The sequence below is a fragment of the Talpa occidentalis genome, unplaced genomic scaffold (genome assembly GCF_014898055.3).
Source record: "Talpa occidentalis isolate TD23 unplaced genomic scaffold, MPIMG_talOcc4v2.1 talOcc4.6, whole genome shotgun sequence".
In the NCBI taxonomy this organism is placed as follows: domain Eukaryota; kingdom Metazoa; phylum Chordata; class Mammalia; order Eulipotyphla; family Talpidae; genus Talpa; species Talpa occidentalis.
In genome coordinates, this window is record NW_023604972.1 from 77,213,379 (window position 1) to 77,236,431 (window position 23,053).

The window sequence follows — 23,053 nt, forward strand, 5'->3', positions numbered from 1 at the left end:
AATTCTGATGCTTCAACCCAGCCCCAGACCAAAAGAAGCAAGACTCTCTAGGGACAGTGCTTGAAGATAGATTTTCATTTAATTCCTCAGAAGGTGTTTTTATGTGCAGTCAGGGAAATCACTGAGATTATAAACACCTAGCATATGAAAATAAAACTAATATTTTTAATACATTATTTAATATGAATTGATCTACCTTATAGGTACAGTTTTTAATTTATTTTTTCAATCAAGAAAGTTGCTCATTTTGTATAACAATTTTCTGAATTTAGGTGAACCTTTCCATATTATGTTCTATTATGCTTTGCCTGTATACCTAGGCTTCCGGTTACGTTTGCAAGGTTGGCTTACAATGAAAATCCATGCCCTACCCTCATTTGGATTTGTTACTGAAAGCAAAGCCATAGATCACTGCAGAAAAACAGACTTGGGGGAAATTGAATCTTATAAGTCAAATTCCTGCAAGTAATCCCCTTGAGCTATTAAACCATTATCCAATTTAGCAGTTAAAAAATATATGCTATAATTAATTCTTTCTATGAAGTCCAAGGTTTAGAAGTGAAATAATTACAAGGACAACCAAGGTCATCAATTTTATGCAGATTCAGCACTAATGAAAAACCAAATATTTGATTCTGAAAAAGGAGTGTTAAAATGCTGCCAGTGATTTCACATAAGTAGTTAATACTTTGAAATGCTTGTAGAATGAAATTAATCTAACCCCAAGAGAAAACATGATAGGTTAAATATAATATGATGTAAACCATGAAAACATTCCTTATACATGATTTAATGTGATAGAGTAAGTAGAGTAAGGTACGATTAGGGGAGTATAGGAAGAACATTAGTTGATAAGAAATGGATATATTGAAATTGATGTATTGTTGAATAGTCTAACAGTATTTGACAAGACCACATAGATTACAAGGTAAAGTTCATGTAAATATTGCTTTTCTGAACTGCTTTATTTGTAGAGGTTACTAGCAGTGTAAGAAGTTGGTGTGGCAGAGATATCAGCTAAAAGAGCCAGTAAATTACCAAACATTTCTGGAAATCATGGTCTCCATTTTTGCTCCACAAGAATTTCAGTTAATTTCTCATCAGATAGACTAATTCAATTTCTTAATAAAAGGGGGGGTCTTGCATATTTTTCAAGTGAAAAATACATAAAAAGTTATTAACGCATGTAAATAAAATTAAGACTACTAGATTCTTTGAAAATATTTGAATGTATGATCTTAATTTTGTTCCATTAAAAAAAAGATGTATTATACTGTTCTGGATTTTCCAAAATGAGCATGTAATACTTTTATTGGAAACATGACCAATGCTATTTTCAAAAGGCATAATCTACATCCTTTGTCATAGCATTTAGTTTCTTTTCAGTGACTTGAAAAAATGAAATTAAGTATATTTGTTACACAAATAGTTTTCTTTCTCATCATATTTGTATTTTCATTTCATTTTGCAGCTGTAGATTTGCATATATATTTTAGGTTCTTGGTAGGATGGCACTGGAGATTAGGTTTCAACAAGAAAAATCCCCAGATGTATAAAGAATGACAGAGATTTCCAGTTCTGCTTAGCAGCAAAAGAAACCACATAAAGGTGTTGGAAATGTTTGTTTTTTTATCGTGAATTGAAAAATGCTTCTCAAAGTAGCATATAGAAAGTTAGAATACCTGATTCTCATTATTGTGTATTTATTGCTAATGAGTTGTGTGACAGGCAAATAACTCCACCTCTCTGGGTTTCAGTTTTTCCAGTACACAGTGAGAAGCTGGCCTAGAAAGGACTGTGAGTTTCCTTCAAAAATAATGTGAGATTGCTATATGGGGGGAAGTGCAAAAATTAATGCAAGTAAAGGTTTTGAAATTAGACCTCCATGTTTTTGAAATATTGGTGGATACAATAAACAACTATTTTCTTTCCCTCTTTTTTTTAGATTAATTTTATTTATGCATGCAAGAACTGGGGTCTATACCAGGGCGGGGGCGGGGGAGGGTGAAGAATTCACCAGAGACAGAATGGGGAGCAGAACAGGGAGATCTACTGATATACACTGCTGAGGTGAGCAGCAGGCTAGGCAAGAGGTCTGCTGAGCCATAGGGGGCAGCAACCTGGCCTGGAATTGAACTCATGCCCCCAAGGCTGGTGATAGCTTGATAGCAATGAGACTTTAACCCCTGCGCTACCACGGAGGCTCAAGAAACAACTCTTTTTAATGCCAGCATTTCCTTGCTGCTTAAGATGCCAAACTGCTTTAGCCCTTTGTAAGAGGGTGTTGTTCAGGGAGCATGCACCAGTGGGCATTTTTACTCTTCTGAGATAAAATCAGAACCTCCTCAAGAAAGGATCCAGAGGTACGGAATGCCTGAACATTTCAAGCCTACTGAACAAAGCCTGCTCTGGTCTGTGGCAGCCAGATTTTGCTCAGCAGTAGAGCAATGAGAGAGAAATTGTCCAGAGGAGTCCATTATGTAGGGGTGCAGGCAATGGTCTCTGTGAACAGTAGTGATGAATATCCAAGTTTGTTTCCCTGCCTGCATTGTAGTCACTTTCTCATGGCCATGTCTTCGCTGAGCTTTGGAGAATGAACTAAACAGTGAGGGTCAGTGCTTGGGAAGGGCTGTGAGAGATGATTGCAACAACTGCAGCAGAGGGAAATGATGGTGGTGTGACTTACAGAGCAACCCCTGGTAGCAGCACCAAGAGAGAGAGAGGCAAGGAGGAATTCTAGTAATGATCCTTGAATTGCCTCAGAGGAAAAGATAAAAGGGGGGCCTTCCTGTCAATCAAACTGGGTGGAGGATTGAATTACTATTTGAATGTGAAAGAGAAACCACCTCTTGTGGGATTACTAAAAAGCATTCATTCCCATTATAGAAGATCTCCTATTTATTGAGTGCTTACTATGTGTCAGGCACTCTGCTATGCTTCTCAATTATATCCGCCCACCCCCAGCAAATTGAGCAAATATACTGAATCCAATGATAGTTTTCTTTCCTACATCCCTTCTTACCATGACTGCTCTATCCATCAGTGCTCCATAGCTACACATTAATAAGAATGTGCCTTTTGTTTTGTATTTTACCCCCCCCCCAAAAAAATCCATTGTAATAGATAGAATAACTGCCTCTAAAAATGTTCATCCCCAGGGCCTCTCCGGTGGCGCAGTGGTTGAGCACTGGGCTGCGAAACTGCCCGCAGCCTCTGCAGCACCAGTTCGATCCCTAGCAGCCGGTGAGGGTCCCACATGGTGCACAGACCTCTCCTGCCAAGCCCGCTGCTCCCCTCAGCAGTGTATTTCGTCAGTCTGCCTGTTCTGTTCCCTGCTGTGGCTCTGGTGAACTCTCTCACCTTCCCATGCTTCTGACTGTACCCAGTGCTTGTACAAAAAAACAAATGTTTTTTTAAAAAAGTCCATCCCCCAATCTCTAGAGCCATGTTACTTAACATGTCAAAAGGACCTTGTTATGGGGGGTTGGTTTCTGAATTATCCAGGTGCATCCAGTCTAATAACATGAGTCCTTGAAAGACTGGGAGAAAGGCAGGAAGCTGGCCAGAAAGATTTAATGATGAAGAGGCAGAAGAGACATGGCATATGAAGTACTCAACTGCCTTTTCTCACTTTGAAGACAAGGGTGTAGGGCAACAGACAGCAAGAAATGAGATCTTCAGTCTGCATCCCCAAGAAACTGGTTTTCCAACTGCCTAAATGAGCAAAGCTATGGATGCATTTCTGGACTCTCCAGGAAAAAATGCAGCTCTGTCAACAATTTGGTTTTGGCCTGGTGAGACTCATTTTTGGTTTATGACCTTCAGAGCTATCAGATTTTTAGAAAAATTATGTTCTAAGCTGCTAAATTTGTTCTCACAGCAATTAAATAGTAATACATGCACAAATCCAGGATGAAATCTAGGGACTTTACCTTTTCATCTTTATTTTTTTTTTTTTTTTTTTAAATAGTGGGATTTTTTTTTTTAAAGATTTATTTATTTATTTATTTATACAAGCACTGGGCATAGGCAGAAGCGCGGGAGGGCGAGAGAATTCACCAGAGCCAGAGCGGGGAGCAGAACAGGCAGAAGGACCGAAGTACACTGCTGAGGGGAGCAGCGGGCGGCAGGAGAGGTCTGCGCACCATGTGGGACCCTCCTCCGGTGGCCGGGGAGCAGCCGGGGATCGAACCGGCACTGCAGAGGCTGCGGGCAGCTTCACAACCCAGCGCTCAACCGCTGCGCCACCGGGGAGGCCCTACCTTTTCATCTTTAGATCCAAGTGCTGCTTATGGGATTAATATTTAGTCTGAATAAATATTGGATAAAGAATGATGAAAAGGGAGGAAATTTGAGAGGGGGGTCATATCATAAATTTTTATTTTCTATGAATATTTTGGGGAAAGTAAAAGAGATATTCCATAACTAGTCAACAAATCAGTATGGAATCTGTATGGAAATTGTGGAACAGAAGAAAAGTGTAATGGAAGGACAACATGTTACAGTATGGAGAGCCTTACTGTATTATAGTGTTCTAGCAGGCTCAGCAGTTCATGACTTCTATCTTATCTACCAAGCCACCCTTTGTCAAAATTCCTAGACTATGGACTTTTAGAATTGTTATTCCTTCATTTTAAATTCAAATTTACCTTTGAACAATGCAAGTACTGGGGGTGCCAACCTGACTATCTCTGCATAACTTTTGACTCTTACTTCTAATAGTGGGCTGTAGACAAGATGGCTTTAGTGATAATATAAACAATCAACTAATACATATTTTGGATGTTATATGTATTAAACCTGTATTAGAATAAAATAAGCTACAGAAAAGAAAATGTTATTAAGAAAATCATAAGTGGACATCACAAATGCCTTCCTTCTTGTCATCTTCATTCTAACAAGCTGAAGAGAAAAAATTAAAAATAATCTGCATATAAATTCAAACCTGTGCTGTTCAAGGGTCAACTGTTATAGTTTTAAAGCATTTTTGATTTGCATAGTTTATCCTGTGCACTTGCAATCGAGTAAAAATTAACTCATGTTCTAATCTTACCCAAATGACTGAACCATGAATCACATTTCCTTATATGCCCATTATTATTACCCTAGATCAAGTTTGTTTTCAACTTTTTACTTCTATATAGATCACAAGTACCAAAAGGTATATAAAATTAATAACAAAATAAACTCAAATATTCACACCTTGGTTAAGAAATATAACATTGACAGAATCTCAGAAAAACTTATGACAAAGGCTTATCCTCCAGCATACATGCCTTTTTCCCCAGAAGTAAATAATAGCTACTTTATTATCATTCCTTTACCATTCGTATACGTTTTTCACATTCGTATGTTTTCCTGAACAAAATATCGTTATTTCATGGTCTTTTAAATTTTACAAAAATAAAACAATCGTACTATCAAAACAATTTACAAAAAAAGATTTTAAATATATACACACAAATAAATTTACATATATATTGTGAATTGTTGCCATAACAACTAGAAAATATATATATTCTTTTGTGAATTGTTTTTTCCCCCAGTCAACATTATGTTTTCTGGTTCTTACATTGTTGATGGGGTTGCAGTTCACTCATTTTCATTGCTCTGTATGTATATATTTATTCTACTCTTAATGAAGATTTGAGAGGTTTCCAAGATGTTACTAATACAAATACTACTATAGCAAACATTTGTATGCATGTTTTTCTGGTGTCCATGTGAAGAATTTCTTTAGGGTCTATAGCAAGGAGCAGAATTGTGGGGTATAGTGCCAGTGCAGCTTTGCCAGATAATGTCAATCATTTTCCTCAGTGGTTGCACTAATTTTAGCTTCATTATTTACACTTCTACTTATCACTCTTCCAATTAAAAATACTCTTAACTGGTGTTTCTGCCTCCAGGTTTTCTCCAAATTAGTCTATCTTGTTCACTATCAATTATTTTGTTTTCTTAAAATGCTGCTTTGAACATGTTTTCCTCAAATCCTAAATATTAATTTACTCTATATACTATATACAAACTACCATAGCAGCCTTAATGTCTACATCAACATATACAAAGTCTTTTGACACTTTTTCAAGGGTTTTCGTTTTCATCATTTTCAATGACGACTTTCTGCTAAATAGACTATCTATATAGTTTTTTTTCCTTAAATATATTTGTTTTTGCCTTTGAACTTTTGCTCCTAATTTGTTCTTACCCAGAATTTATCCCTTTCCTTTCTGATTCCTAAACACTACCTATTTTTCAAAGTCCAGTGATATTCACCTTTTTATGTACCTTTCTTTTTTTTTTTTTTAAAGATTTATTTATTTATTTATACAAGCACTGGGTACAGTCAGAAGCGCGGGAGGGTGAGAGAATTCACCAGAGCCAGAGTGGGGAACAGAACAGGCAGACGGATAAGATACACTGCTGAGGGGAGCAGGGGGCGGCACAAGAGGTCTGCGTGCCATGTGGGACCCTCGCCAGCGGCCAGGGGTCTATGTACCTTTCTTGCACATTTTCATCTGCACTTCCTAAAGTTTCCTAGCATGAAGAGTATGTTATTCAGTCATTAATAAAAACCAATTTTGGGGTTCGTATTATAGCAAGTCATGATGTATGCAAGGGGGAAAGGCCAGTGTCCTAACTTGATAATTTATCATGGGTGTTTGAGAGGAAATCATTCTGTAGTTGTCACCTGATCACCACTTTAGACATGATCATCATCACTGTTCCTTCAATGGATGATTCTCTGGGTCTGTGACTTGTCATGAGAGACCTCACATGAGAAACCTCCACATTTTGACCCCAGTCTTCCTTTTCTCCTTTATCACTCACCCGGTGGCTGAAGGACTCTTTGCTCTAGTTGATCTTCCATCTTCCAAACTCACTGTTACTGCATGTTTGCAAGTCTCAGCTTGGGTGCCTCCCTTTATGTAAGGACCTCAGCTCTCTATCCTGTGAACTCAGTGCTCCCTGTCATTCAAGAACTGTTTAGGAAGTCATTCCAGGTCATTTTAGCATTCTATGATCCTCTTCTCTCACAGAATTTTTGGTGCTGAACATATATTGCCTTATACAGTTAGTTATCTTTTGATGTACAAACCTCAAAATCAGGAACCATTACTTAAATTCACCTGAGCACAGTGCCTTGAATAGTGGTGTTATTCAAAGACTAGCTCTTGATTGACAGATGATGGATACTGATGAAATAGCTCTGATTCTCATTTCTATTTTAGGTTTATAGATGGCAGATATATTTTACATTGAAAGAAGATTATATTTCCTATGCTGGGTTTACCCACATCAGCAAGATTCATGCTTGAATTCTTAACTGGAATATTGTTTTGTGATGGTTATTTCAGTTTTTTTTTTTTGTTTGTTTGTTTTTGCTTTCCTGTTCACTAGTATTAAATTCAGAATGAAAATCAGAATTTGGGGCACAGACAATTCATGCATGTTGCCAGTGTTCTATGTATGCCTATAGTAGAATAACTTGGTGTCCGTGATATTTCAATATTATATAGATTTCCTATTTTTAACCTAGTCTTTAAGCTCTTTGAATATTTTCTATAGTTTTCTTTGTGTTAGCCTAAGAAAGACCTATTTCTAATGCAAGATAGTTTGACCAAGGATTACTGGGAAATTGTATCTTCATTTTCAAATCTTAGTATTTTTTGATGCATGAATTTTCCTTTAAGCCCAGCCTCATTTAAATGCTAATGTCTGTTTTTATGCGGCCAGTTTCTTGTTCTCCTCTGTATATCCTCAGAGCTGATCTGAGTGTGAAGATTCCATTCACTTCAAAGGAAATTTCATGCTTGGATCCTCTCCACAGGGGTGCACAGACTAAGACAAGAAATGATCCCTATAGCTTCTTTCCTGTGCATTTGTGAAGAAAAAAAAAAATAAAAAGAACGATTTCTGATTTTTTTTTGAATTTCTGATATTCTGTTAAATAAAATGCATTTAATATTTTAAATAATTGAATCAGTACTGTATGCTGGAGCACTTATACACTATTGCTATTTTACAGTGTAAAGAGCCTTTCAAACACTGGGACATTATGTCAGTATGGTAGCATATTCTAGTATACCTATTACTTTCAAACAAACAATATGGTGTGTTATGACTCTCAAGTGTATGTGTTGGGAATGGTGTCATGCTGTGGGAGATAATGGACTACATGATAGATAGATATACTTTACTTGCAATAATATTTTAAAGGGAGGACAAACTAGATTACTTTAATGTAGTTATATTTAGTAGTTAGCTATTAAATGCCCAATGGATGTGTTTTCAGTAGTTTGAAAATTGCATCTAATTCTTTCTTCATCTGCTATCTTGGAACTTAGCCTTCCCGTTTTCAGTTTTTATTGGGAATCTTAGAAAATTCATGATTTAAAGCTTATCAGTTTGGACACAGGAAATGATTACCTAAATTGCTAATACTTTTTATTCTCAAAAAGGGGGTATCTTCCCTTACTTCATTATTCATAATTAAGAACTTTTTTCTTTCTATATTAAATGACTTAAGAAGATTGCTTAGGTATAGTCACACTTAATTTGAATGTGAAAAAATAGTAATAAACATAACTATCAGTTGATTTTAACTTAAAATTTATAAGTTATTGGACATTGGACACTCACAACATTTCTTTGAAGTGGAATTAATTTTATGATCTCCCTTTTATATATGAAGAAACTTAAGGTTAGATAAATCAAAGACTCACCCAGGGATTTACAGAGCTAGAAAGGAATAGAACTGACATTTCAGTCCTGATTTTGTTCCTTCTGACCCCAAACTCATTTCCCGATACAATACCAGCTGCAAATGGTAGATGGGTTATTTGAAGACTGTTGGCTAGAGAATAAAATCTGATGCACCAAGTATTGTCTACTGGCATTTAATGTATAACTAACACATAGAGACTCATAATATATTAGGTGTTTACATAGTAATGTCATAGGGAATCTGTTATAGGCATTTTTTCTTTCTCCCAAGATATTTAGGTTAAACAGCTTCTTATATAGGAAGCATAAAGCCTCTATTTTTATAATGAATTTATCATCTTATTCATCTTCATAATGAAAGGGTTACTACCATCTACCTTTAGACTTGCATGGGAGTTTGATATAATCTCTTATGAATATCTCTGTTTTATAACTATGTTATGTCTACTCCTTTCATTGCATCTGACTTTCTGTAATAAAATTCACACTGGTCTTATTTTTCTTTCTTCAGGGGTTAGGAGCTGAGAGTGAATTCATTATTTGCCTTTGCATATTTCTGTAGTGATAGCGAATTTTCAAGTGTTCACAAGGCTAATTAATTTTCTCCATTCATTCTTACCCAACAAATATTTATTCAACATCTACTGTGTACTAGTTAGTGTTCTAATAGCCAGGAAAAAAAAAAAAACTAGTTGAGCTGAAGTAGCAAAAATTTGTTCTAATAGAGCAGGGGCTGTCAAAGCATGGTACTTAGAAACCCGAGATCTTTCATATCCTTTCAGGGGGTCTATGAAGCCAAAACTGCTTTAATGAATCAATGTTTTTGTGTCTTTTGGTTAGATCCCTAGGAGTGGAATTGCTGGGTCATATGGTAGCTCCATTTTTAGTAGACTGATGTACCTCCAGACATTTTTCCATAGTGGTTGGATCAGTTTGCACTCCCACCAGCAATGTAGGAGAATTCCTTTTCACCACATTCTCCAACATTTGTTGTTGTTAGTTTGTTTAATATGTGCCATTCTTACTGGTGTAAGGTGGTATCTCAATGTGGTTTTGATTTGCATTTCCCTGGTTATAAGGGATATTGAACTTTTTATCATATGCCTGTTGGCCATTTGCATTTCCTTTTTGGAGAAATGTCTTTTATGTTCTTCTGCCCATTTCTTGACTGGATTGTTTACTTTGTTTTTTGTTAAGTCATGTGAGTTCTTTATATATCTTTGTCATTAGTCCCTTATCAGTTGTATGGAGTGCAAAAATTTTTTTTGCCAATCAGTGGGTTGTCTCTCTGTTTTGGTTAATGTCTCTTTTGCTATACAGAAGCTTTTCATTTTGATGCAATTCCAAGAGTTTATCTTTTCCTTGACTTTCTTTGCTTTGGGTGATGAGTCTTTAAAGATGTTACTGAGATGTATGCTTTGTAGTGTTTTACCTATATTTTCTTCTATATATTTTATGGTTTCAGGTCTTATGTCCAGGTCTTTTATCCATTTTGAATTGATTTTTGTGCATGGTGAGAGGTAGTGGTCTAGTTTCATTTTTTTTTTACATGTGGTGGTCCAGTTTTCCCAGCACCATTTATTGAACAAACTGTCCATGTTCCATTGCATATTCTTTGCTTCTTTGTCAAAGATTAGTTGTCCATATAAGTGTGGCTTTATTTCTGGGCTCTCTATTCGGTTCCATTGGTCTATGTGTCTGTTTTTGTTCCAAAATCAAACTGTTTTAATTATTATGGCTTTATAGTATAGCTTGAAATTTGGAAGTCTGATACCTCCTTTCTCTTTTGTTTTCATCAGTAGGGCTTTGCCTATTTGTGGTTCCATATGAATTTCATCAGTATTTGTTCTATTTCTTTGAATAATGTCATTGTAGCACTATTTACAATAGGTAAAACCTGGAAACATCCCAAATGCCCAAAAATAGATGACTGGATCAAGAAGATGTGGTATATAGAATTTTGGGCAGAAATATATTTTGATATATATATTTTGGGTATATATAAACAATAGAATATTATTCAACAATCAAAAAACATAAACTCATGCCATTCAAAGCAACGTGGATGGAGCTAGAAGGAATTATGCTCCATGAAATAAGCCACAAGGAAAAAGAAAAATATTGGATGGTTTCACTTATAGCAAGAATATAGGGGAACCAAATAAGACATCAGTATAAAAAAATAATAACAGTATAAAACACAACAAAGCAAAAACTGACAATTATAAATCAGAGGAGGGGAGAGAGGGATCAGAGGGAGGGAGGGAGGAGCACAGAGGACTGAGGTGATGGTACATGGGTGCACTGCTGAAGGAAACTCTATGGGGGCTATACCTGAGGAGGTGGGGGGAAGCAAATATTGTTTAAAAATGAACAATGATGTGGCGCAGGCGGTTGAGCACAGCGCCGTGAAGCTGTCCACAGCCTCGGCAGCACCGGTTCCATCCAGGCCAGCCGGCGAGAGTCCCACATGGTGCGACAGACCTCTCCTGTCGCACCTGCTGCTCCCCTCAGCAGTGTATTTCGTCAGTCTGCCTGTTCTGTTCTCTGCTCTGTCTCTGGTGAATCCTCTCACCCTCCCTTGAATCTGTCCTGTACCCCAGTTCTTATATAAATAAATACATAAATCTTAAAAAAAAAAGAACAATGATGTAAAAAAATAAAAACAAATTAAAAAATAAAAAAAATTGCTTTAATGATAATACCAAGATATTACTTACCCTCTTACCCTCACTATGCATTACCATTTGCAAGAATGGTGCAAAGGAGATGATGAGTAAAATTATTGGTGTTTTAACATGAATCAAGTCAGAGGCAACAAATTGTGTTAGTTGTCTTTTCATAGCCATACACTTGCATTTAAAAACATTGATGCCGTTTTCACTTAAGAATGTCATATATGTAGCAATAAAAATAACTTTACTACAATATACACTTGAACACCCACTTTTTTCATTTTTTTTGTGACAAAATACAAAGTACTCATGAATCATTTCTGCATACTGTAGTTCTATTGTCCTGAGGGAAAAAACAAAAACAAAAACATTTGTGCAATGTTTGAGTTGTGAGCTGAAGCAGGTATTTTTCCATGAACATTTTTACTTGAAAAACAAAACTGGCAGAGAAAAGATAGTTATTTAGACTTAGGTATTTGACAGATATTTTCTGGAAAATAAACAGCATGCTCCTGTGATTTCAAAGGAAAATAACAGTAATTCTGTTATGCCAATGATAAATACTAAAATTTGAAGCAACATTATAATTTTATAAAACATGTACTTGCCAATGCTTAAAGACTTTTTTAAAGGTCAGTGGTGCTATTAACAAATGCAATTTTTTGACATTGTAGAATGAAATATGCCAAATGTTTGGGAGATCTGCATAACAAAGTGAACCAATATTTTTCAAATGACCACCTGTGATTAAGTGTATTAATAAAATGCTTCAAAACTGAAAATAAATCAATGTTTCAATTTAATAGTTGTCCAAGTACTGATGCAATAGAATTCCCACCTAGTTTTTAGTTTATACTTAGAAAAAATTTAAGCAATTGTTGGACTGCCCATAAAATTATTCCTATTTCCAAAAGGTTCTGTTCTTTATTTACATTAAGGAATCACTACACTGAACTCTCAGTGGTTGTTCTTTCAGGTCCTTTATTCTAGATGTTCTCAAAATGAAACTAGAGATGGCTGAGAGATGCTGTTACCTTATAGGGCTGTGCCACATAAAGAATTAAAGGTCCTAAAACCAGTGATGTTAAACTATAATGAGATATTTATTTACCTTTATCAATCTCACTCACAATTATACATCAGAATTTCCTAGAATCTATATGACATATGACTGCACAAGAGATTAACCGTAGAAGCAGATGAATGAAGGCAGAATTTGCATTAAATTTTGACTTTAAAGTCAGGCATTAAAGAAATTTGGCAAAATGTAAAATTATGGCTCTTTTCACTAAATTTCTTTCTTGGTAGGAATTACATGGTATTCTTCAAGATACATTATTAGTGTTATAATGTGTTTATGCTTAACACTTTTAAAAATAAATTGATAAATATATTTAAAACTTGTTTTATTTTTGATACAATATTTATCAGTAGATACATCATAAACAAAGGCTTTTAGGGTCCTCAATTTCAAGAGTGTGACCGGATACAGAGACCAAAATTTTTAGAACTGCTGTTCTAACCTATATTTTCTTATTTTATATTCTAACTAAAACTACACTGATATTTGTAAGACATGAAATACTGTCATGTCTCACACTTTATTGAACAGCTGGGGATTTATAGGTAACTGAGAGAAATCTAAGAAGAAAAGAAGGTTGTCAAGGTAATACACTCAAGAGAGAGCTAGAGGAGACTCTTGTTTAAGAGGATATAGATGAACAAACAAACATACATAATGGAATAGGTAGGTATATGGTTGAAACCTATGAAATTTCTGGAAGAATAAGCTCTGAATTTTTGCATGAATGGAACAAAATAATACCAAAAGCAGCAGGGGAGAAGGAAACAAGAGTATGTAGTGATGGATATTTCCCCTTCATTTGTAAACCATGCTTTCCATACCATGACAAGAGCTGCTGAATGATGTCTGGTGTAGGGACTCTGGGGAGGTTGCCTGGAGTCTCACAACCCTTTAAGCAGGATGGCAAATTTTAAAGATATGCACAAGTGCACACACACACACACATATACACACACAATGAAGGGTGCTCAGATCTCTGTCAGATACATACAAATCATTTCCCATAAATTACAAGAAAAAAATTACACTTTCTAGATAATCTTTATTTCAATATTTCATGAAAAGTGCAATACCTGGTTCTTTTTTTTTTCCCTTTGCATTTGTGTTACTACAGTGAGATAAACCATATATTAGGTATAAGTAAAAAAAAAAATTGGTGGGGGGCCTCCCTGGTGGCACAAGGGGCTAAGTCGCAGCACTATGAAGCTATCTATAGATACTACAGCAGGAGTTCGATCCCCCGCGCAGCAGACCTCTCCTGTCTCACCTGCTGTTCCCTTCAGCAGTGTTTTTCAGTAGATCCTTCTGTTCTGCTCCCCACTCTGTCTCTGGTGAATCCTCTCACCCACCACTCCCTTACCTCTGGCCTACACCGTGGCACTTGTATGCATAAATAAATAAATCTTTAAAAAAAAACCCAACTCACAGTCTTTGTTTAAACTCCTTGGGGTATATAGGTCTAAACAATAAACTCAAGAAACACATTTTTAATGGAAATTGTCTCATGTGGGGATGATGAGACATATGATACATGCATTTTAAAATCTAATATTTGCTTAAAATATTTTTTTTATTTCATGAAAGCAGTTAGAAATACCATCACTCCATGCCTTAATTTTTGGTCCTTCAGCTCTGCTTAGTTCTCAGAAAATTGTAGACACTGTTCATTTTTTTGAGAGTTGGATGTGTATAATTGATAAACTGCATATAACTCAAATACCTCTAAAAGAAATTCTGATATGGAATTTACGAGATATAAAGACAAAGGAAGGCACAGTGTTTTCATGAATTTACGAGATATAAAGAAATTCTGATATAGAGAGTTCTCAAGATGACAATAGAAGAGGTTTCTTGCTTTACTATTGAGAGGAACAGATAACAGTTAACCAGAGTGGCAGTATGCCCAGAGAGTCGCATGACGTGGGGCAAAACTGGAATACCCTTTGAATAGCAGAGGCCAACACAGGTGAATAGTGGAGACAAGGAAGAGAAACATGCTTCACTGAGCAAGAGGTGGGTGAAGAGAAATACCTGGAGATTATAGCCCCCAGTCAGCTCAGCCAGGGTGTCTAGGAGTGGAGAGTGAAAACTGTGTGAAGACAAAATCCTTGATTAAGGAGAAATATGTGCAGAGCTAGGTCCCAGGCAAAGAGAGGAAACAGTACTCTAGACATCACTTACCTTCTCCATACCTCAGAATTGGAGATAACCTCATGAAATGCACTGACTATGCACAGATTGCAGAGTCTCAGACCAGGAACTTAGAGGAGGAATATCCACAGTGCCACAAATATAGGTCAGTCCTCCCCTCCTCACCAGCAAATTTTCACCAGCTGCTGGACTGCTCCAGAACCCTCCCCCAGCCTGCTGCCTCAGGAACTGCCAAATAGATCTCAGCACATATGAAAGGCAGCAAACAACAAGAATTAAAATCTGAACTTAAATTGCAATATCACTTGTGGGAAAAGTAAAAACAGTTTAACACTCTAATTTAATATTCCAGATATTTTTTAAAAGAGGGAAATTTGAAGTAACAAAATGGGTAGATAAAAAAGAATATAACACATGGCAAGTGGTAAGACCTCAAGGGAATTTGCCATCACAAGGCAAATTGTTCTCTGTAGAGAACAACTCTACAGAATCCAACCCCAAAGACTTGGATGATTTTCTGCCTCTATCAGTTAGAAAGTTCAAAATTGTTATAATATAGAAAATTAAAAGATAAAAGAAAACACAAGAAAGCAAGTCAAGGTGATACAAAAGAAATCAGAAAGTTTAATCAAACAGATACCACAAAATTCAAAGAAGCAAATTAATGATATAGGAAATAAAATTAATGAAGAGAAAATAAAAATTTAAGTATGAGACTATCAGAGATAAAGACATAAGGAGTTCAATAGATGAGAATTTTCTAGTGAAATCTATAGCAAAATAGATAAAATAGAGTATTAAATCAGTGACCTTGAAGTTAATGATACAAAGGTACCAGGTGGAAAAAGAGAGAGAAGTAAGATGAAATAAAAATGGAGTAACACAACTTCATAGGAAAGGCAACATAGGATAGTGAGTGTCCAGAAGGGGAAGAGGGAAAGAGGAAGAGAAGGAAAGAAAACAGAAAACTTATTCAAAGAAATAATGGAGGAAACTTCCTAAACCTATGGAAAGAATGTAAATACAGAAGACAATGGAGTTAAAAAAAAAAATCTAGTGTCCTCAAAAGATCTACCTGAGACCTAAGCCAATACAGACAGTAATGAAACTACCAAGAGTTCTATAAAAAGTAAGAATATTGAGGGGGCTCCCTGGTGACACAAGGATTTAAGTCTCAGTGCTATCAAATTATCTAAGGCATGAGTTTGATCTCCAGCCAGGGAGCTAATCCACATGACACAGCAGACCTCTCCTGTCTCACCCACTTCTCCCCTCAGCAGTGTATTTCAGTAGATCCACCTGTTCTGCTCCCCACTCCGTCTCTGGTGAGTCCTCTCACACCCCACACCTCTGTCTACAACCCAGTTCTTACATGTATAAATAAAAAAAGTCTTTAAAAAAAAGAATATTGAAGTGGATATGGTTAAAACAAACAAACAAACAAAAATACCACAAGCTAGTAAATTATAAAGGTACCTGCAACAGATTAACATTAGATTTTTCAACAAAAACTTCAAGCAAGGAAACAATGGAATGACATATTTAAAATACTCAAAGAAAAAAAATTGCCTACCACGAATACTATAACTTTCATGACTCCTTCAGGTATGAGGTGGAAATAAAGGCCTTCCCAGACAAACAAGTGTTGAAGGAGTTTGCTAACATTAGACCTTCCCACGGAAATGTTGAAAATAGCTCTCCATTTAAATGAAAAAGAAGTTACAAAAATTTGAAAAAGAAAATAGATAGAACCAGAAGACGAAAGACAAATAGCAGCAGCAAGGCCCCACATGTTAATGATCACCCTACATGTAAATGGACTGAAAACACAAGTCAAAAAAGACTTGTTGGATTGAAAAATAACTCCAACTTTCTGTTGTCTCCACGAGATCTATCTCAGCTCCCAAAGTAAATATAAGTGTAATGCAAAATGTTAAAAAACAATCCCACAAACAAATAGTGCCCTAAAAAAAGCCTTATTTATACAGCTAAAAGAGACTTCTATCTAAAAATATAACAGAAAACAGCAATGGACATTATGTAATGATTAACAGGTCAATTCATCAGGAGGACATAACGCATCTATCTCTCTCTCTCTCTCTCTCTCTCTCTATCTGTTTATCTCTCCATCCATCCATGACATTGACAGCAACATAATAATAGTAGGGGACATCAACACCCCACTTACATCAATGGACAAATCTACCAGAGAGAAAATCAATAACTGCTTTAAACAAGGAATTAGAACAGATGGGCTTCATAGACACATTCATAGCACTGCAATCCCAAACAGCTGAGTATTCATTCTTTTTTTTTTTTTTAAAGATTTATTTTTATTTATTTATACAAGCACTGGGTACAGTCAGAAGCGCGGGAGGGTGAGAGAATTCACCAGAGCCAGAGCGGGGAGCAGAACAGACAGAAGGACCCAAGTACACTGCTGAGGGGAGCAGCGGGCAGCAGGAGAGGTCTGCACGCCATGTGGGACCCTCCTCTGGTGGCCAGGGAGCAGCCGGGGATCGAACCGATGCTGCAGAGGCTGCAGGCAGCTTCGCAACCCAGCGCTCAACTGCTGCACCACTGGGGAGGCCCTGAGTATTCATTCTTTTCAAGTGCACATGGGATATTCCTGAGGAATCACCACATGTTGGGACATAAAAATATGTCAGTTAGTTTTCATGAAGTTTGAAATAATATCAAGTACCTTCTCTGATAACAGTGGTATCAAAGTAAATAGAAACCAACTGCAAAAACAAAGTGTGAAGAGTTCATTTATGTGGAGACAAAGCAGTATTCTACTGAATTGATTTTTGGGTTAATGAGGAAATGAAACGTACGTGGAAAAAAAGCATATCATCCCTTATCATCAGAAAAATGAAAATGAAAATCACAATGAGATGCCACCTCACACCTGTGAGAATGACCCATATAAAAAATACCAGAAATAATTAATGTTTGGAGTTTATGGAGGGAAAGAAACACTTTTATATTATTGGATGGAATATAGACTAGTAGAGCCTATGGAAAACAGTATCAAGTTTTCTCAAAATATTAAAAATAGTGGTATCATATGAGTCATCAATCTTACTCTTAGGTATTTACCTGAAAAATAAAAACACTTATTTGAAGGAATATCTGAACTCCTATTATCATTGTGTTCACTGCAGCACTATTTACAATAACCAAGTTATGGAAACAACCTAAGGGCCTGATGATGGGGGATTGGATTAAGAGGTGGTAGACATACACAATGGAGTACTGAGGGGATAATGCTAAGCAAAATAAGTCAGAAAGTGAAAGACAAATTTGGAATGATTTCACTTAAATGTGGAACATAAACATACAAACCAAATGACCAGACAAAACTAAACCAAGTAAACCCTAGAAATCTGCAGAATTGAAGCTATCGGAGACACAAGGGGAGCAAAAGTGTAAAGAGGCCCAATGGATTCTGGCAGAGGATGATGGTGCCTTGGTGGGGGCTAACATGCACCTGAAGACTTGTGAAACTGGACTGAGTCACATACAGTATTGTAAAACAATATTGCCCTAATACAAAATAAAGTAAAAAGCTTATAAAATTCTTATCCCTTAGGTATGTTACCAGTAAACTTGATCACCTTTATTATGTTTTATAAATTTCACACATATATTTGTTTTAAACATGTAAATACTACCCTTATAACTAAAGAAAGCTATGACAGCATATCTGAAGTCAGGGCACTTGCAAAACTTGTCATTTTTCTCTGTCCTTAATTCAGAATATTTTCTAGTTTGGTATTTTTGAAAGAATGTTCCAATGTGTCTATTTTCTTCTCTTACTCATCAGAGCTACAAAAACACAGAAATCTCAACAGAAGATCCTGCTGGCAATAAGAAAGCAAATAAATCTTCCAAGTTCTTTTTTAAGGATGAAAATTATCCCCCAAATGCTGCAGTGTTTAGATCTCTTCATGATATTTTCTCTGGAAATTGCTCACCCTTGTCTTCTGTCCTCCCTTCAACCCACTCCCAAACCTAATAGCGCCTCCTAAGTTTCATTGATTCTAGTAGAAAGAGAATCCTGTTGAGAGTCAGACTCTTCATCAGGGCACAGTTGCCTTTAATTGATGTGCTGAGCAACTAATATTAAGGAGGAACAAATTGATTTTTAAAAGTCAATAAAACACAAATCATATGAATTCAAAAAGGATTTCTACATTCTATTTCATTTCTCATATGCACAAATAAGGCACTACAGCCAAAGTTGAGTAGTGGTAGAGTGAGCTAAGGATTCAATACTCTTCAGTTCTTATATCTACCATAAACAATCACTTGATCTTAGCCAAAAGGCCGAGAAGCGATCTACCATAAACAATCAAACCAATAATTTTCTGTACAGCAGTTAATATGGTAGTTTTCACAATTCAAGTTGTGCTTTAAAATGCACTTAAAGGAAAATGAAGGTAATTACATGGAAACAATTTGGAAAATGAGGAGATATTTGGAAAACATTTGATATTGCATTATAATTGTCCATCCAATAGAATGCTATATTAGTCAATATGGTGAGGCATTCATCAAAAGTGTCACATAGAAATGATTCAATTCAAAAGACATATCTCTAATTTAAGAGTCTGAAAAGTGAAATGCTATGGAGAGCACTACTGCTCACTGATAAGCTTTAATGTTATGGCCACATGTTATGGTAATAATATACCGCTCAATCAAAGACTTGTTAATATAATTTAATTGTGCATGAATGTGTGTGTGTGTGTAATAAAAATGTAAGTGGCTCATATGGCCTCTATATTATTAATCATTAATCATTTTTGTTTTAACTAAAGGTCAATAAAATCTTATGCTGTTGATATTCCAAATCAACCAAACCTGTCTTTTTTTTTCAAGATTTATTTTTATATATTTATGCATATAAGAAATGGGGTGTAGGTCAGAGGTGTGGGGGTGAGAGGATTCACCAGAGACAGAATGGGGAGCAGAACAGGCAGACCCACTGAAATATACTGCTGAAGGAGCAGCGGGCGAGACAGGAGAAGTCTGCTGCACCATATGGGTTAGCTCCCTGGCCGGGGATCGAACTCATGCTTTGTGGATGCCCATACCTTGATAATGCTGAGACTTTAAACCCTGTGCAAGCAGGAAGGCCTCCAAACATATCCTTTTTCTTATAAATTATATTAGTTTACATCTCAGATATACTTTGTTTTTAAAATCCAAGTCTTTCATCCTTTTGGAATATATTCAATAGGTAAAACCTATCTTGTTCTAAATAGAAGAACAAATTCAATTCCAACACTAACCAACATTTATGGGGTGCTTATAAGAGAAATGGGCTCCTATAGGATCATGTTAGGGACAAGAGCACTGACATTAGATGCTTACACATAAAACTTGACCCCGTTCTTACAATTTGTGTTAAGTTAGAGAAGTTATTGTTCCTTTATTTGCTCATTTGTTTAATGGAGCTAATAAGAGAACCTACTTCTTAAGCTTGTGGTAAAAAGAAAATGAGATAAAGCATTAAAAGTGCTTAGCAGATATGTGTCCAGTAGGCCATTGAATGAATGTTTGTGTCCCTCCCAAAATTCATGTGTTGAAAACTAGTACCCAATGTGTTGGTATTTGTAAGTGAGGCCTTAAAGGTGACTAGCGCATAGTGGCACTAATGGAATCATTGTCTTTATAAAAGTGACTTCAGAGAGTTCCCTTGCTCCTTCCCCCGTGTGAGCACAAAGTGCGAAGTTAGTCAGTCGTCTAATAATCAGGTAGTAGTCCTTGACATTCCCTTGGTCTTGGACTTCCCAGTCTCTAGATCTGCGAGAAATAAATATTCTATTGTTTATAAGCCACACAGTCGGTGGTATTTTTTAAGATTTATTTTTATTTATTTACGCATTCAAGAACTGGGATTTAGGCCAGAGGTGGAGGGTGGGGCGAAAGGATTCTACAGAGACAGAGTGGGGAGCAGAACAGGCAGATCCACTGAAATACATTGCTGAGGGGAGCAGTGGGCAAGACAGGAGAGGTCTGCTGTGCCATGTGGGTTAGCTCCCTGGCCAGGGATCAAACTCATGCCGCATTGGCTAACGACAGATTGATAGCTGACTTTAACTCCTGCGTCACTAGTGAGGCCCAGTCGTGGTATTTTTGTTAAAGTAGCTTAAAGGGACGAAGCCAAGCTTGCCCAAATAAGTTTTATATAATTGTTGACATTATTATGATTATGATTATTATTATTATGAGAGAACTGTTACTATTCAAGAATTCAATCTAGTGAGATGGGAAGCTAAATACACAGCTAATCAATATATCATATAAACCAAGAGTCACTTACATTGGAAAAATAAATAAATTTAAAAAGGGAACCCCTGGGAAGGTAAAGTTGAAAATAATGTAAGGAATGGGTAGATGATTGACAGATGAAAGGCAACGAAAATATATTCCAGGAAGCAAAGGAGACTATATGATCAAGATGAAGAAGGTAGAACTTGGGTATTAAATTTCACATGGTCTTTCTGCCCGTGGATGCCTGGAGTAAACATCATAAAAGTTGCCCCTTCTCCTGCCATTAAGTCTAAGTCGGGGTCTTCCGAGAAGCTGGAACAGCTACAAAAGCTCTTCGTTGGAGGTGTAAGCTTGGAAACAACTGATGAGTATCTGAGAAAACATTTTGAGCAATGGGTTTGCTCACAGACTGTGTGGTAATGAGAGATCCAAGCACCAAGTGATCCAGAGTCTTTGGAGTTGCCACTAATGCATTGGTGGGAGAGATGAATGCAAGACCACACGATGTGGATGCAAGAATTGCAGAACCAGAGGGCTGTGTCGAGAGAAGATTCTCAAAGAACCAGTGTCCAGTTAACTGTGAAAAAGATTTTTGTTGTTGGCATTAGGAAGACATTAAGAACATCACCTAAGAGATTATTTTCAGTAGTATTGAAACAATTGCAATCATGACTGATGAACGCATTGGCAAGAAGAGGGACTTTACTTTTCCAACCTTTGCTAACTATGATTCTATAGACAAGATTGCCATTCAGAAAACCACACTGTGAATGGCCACAACTGTGAAGTAAGGAAAGCCCTGTTTATGCAAGAGATAGCCAGTGTTTCATTCAACCAAAAAGGATGAATTTATTCTGGAAACTTTGGTGGTGGTTTTGGAGGTGGTCCCATAGGAATGACAACTTAGGTGTTGGTGGTTTCTTCAGTGGTCAAGGTGGTTTTAGTGGCAGCCACATTGGTGGTGGATATGGTGGAAATGGGGATGACTATGATGTATTTGATAATGATGGAATGATTTTGGCAATTTCAACAATCAGTCTTCAAATTTTGGACTCATGGAAGGAGGAAAATTTGGAGGGAGAAGCTCTGGCCCTTATGGTGGCAGAGGCCAGTACTTTGCCAATCTACAAAATCAAGGTGGCTGTGGTGGTTCTAGCAGCAGTAACAGTAGTAGCTGTGGCTGTGGTAGAAGGTTTTAATTAACTGCCAACAAACAAAGCTCAGAAGGAGATGAGAGACAGTGCAGTGACAGGGAAGCTATAGGTTACCACAGATTTGTGACCTCAGCCAAGAAGAAGGATGACAAAGAAGACATATTTTAGATAATTCATGTGTATCAGCAAAATACTCGAGGACTGTATTTGTGACTAATTGTATAACAGATTATTTTAGTTTCTGTCTTTCTGTCCTGTGGAAAGTGAAAAGCATTCCAACAAAGTGTTTTAATGAAGATTTTTTTGCACTCATGCTGTTGATAGCTAAATGTATTAGTCTGATCATGACATTGAATAAGTGTGTCTTTTTTTAAAAAAATGTGCTGTGTGAAGTTTGTTTACTCTGAAGCCATCTTGGTAAACTATCCCAACAGAGTGATGTTAGAATTTCTTCAGGGTGATGTCTAGTGCCATTTGAAATTTATTTATAACCTGCCTGGGTGGTGAAGCCATTGTTTTCAGGAATGTTGGTGTGGTTGAAATGACAGTGACTGTGTTGTATCTTGGAGTTGACCATTAAGAGGGTCACCCAAACAGAGTCATGAAGTATTTGTTTATTATTAAGGTGATTATTGCTATATATGATATAATTGATATGATTATTAGTTCATGCTCTAAAATATATCTAAATTGAATTATAGTACCAGAAAAAATCACAGATGAGAATAAGTTAGCATATCATCCATTTATTAGCAAATCAATAAATGATTTAATGATTTGTGAACTCAGCCAAGTTGAATAATAAGTTCACATGACTATAACACATAGTTTGTCATGGTAGAATAGATACTCCCAGTGTCAGCCCTGGGTAGGAAAGAAAAGAGACACAAAAAGGAAAAGAATGATAAAAGTGAAAATAAGAAAAGAATACACTGAAGTTGATTCCCAAGGACACAGAAGAGGAAACGCTCATTTATCTT

General features: G+C 36.4%; 1 pseudogene; it reads left to right on the forward strand.

The window, feature by feature from the left end:
• Positions 1 to 21,587: 21,587 nt before the first annotated feature.
• On the forward strand, positions 21,588 to 22,118 carry LOC119261406 (heterogeneous nuclear ribonucleoprotein A1-like; annotated as a pseudogene).
• The last annotated feature ends 935 nt before the right edge of the window (positions 22,119 to 23,053 follow it).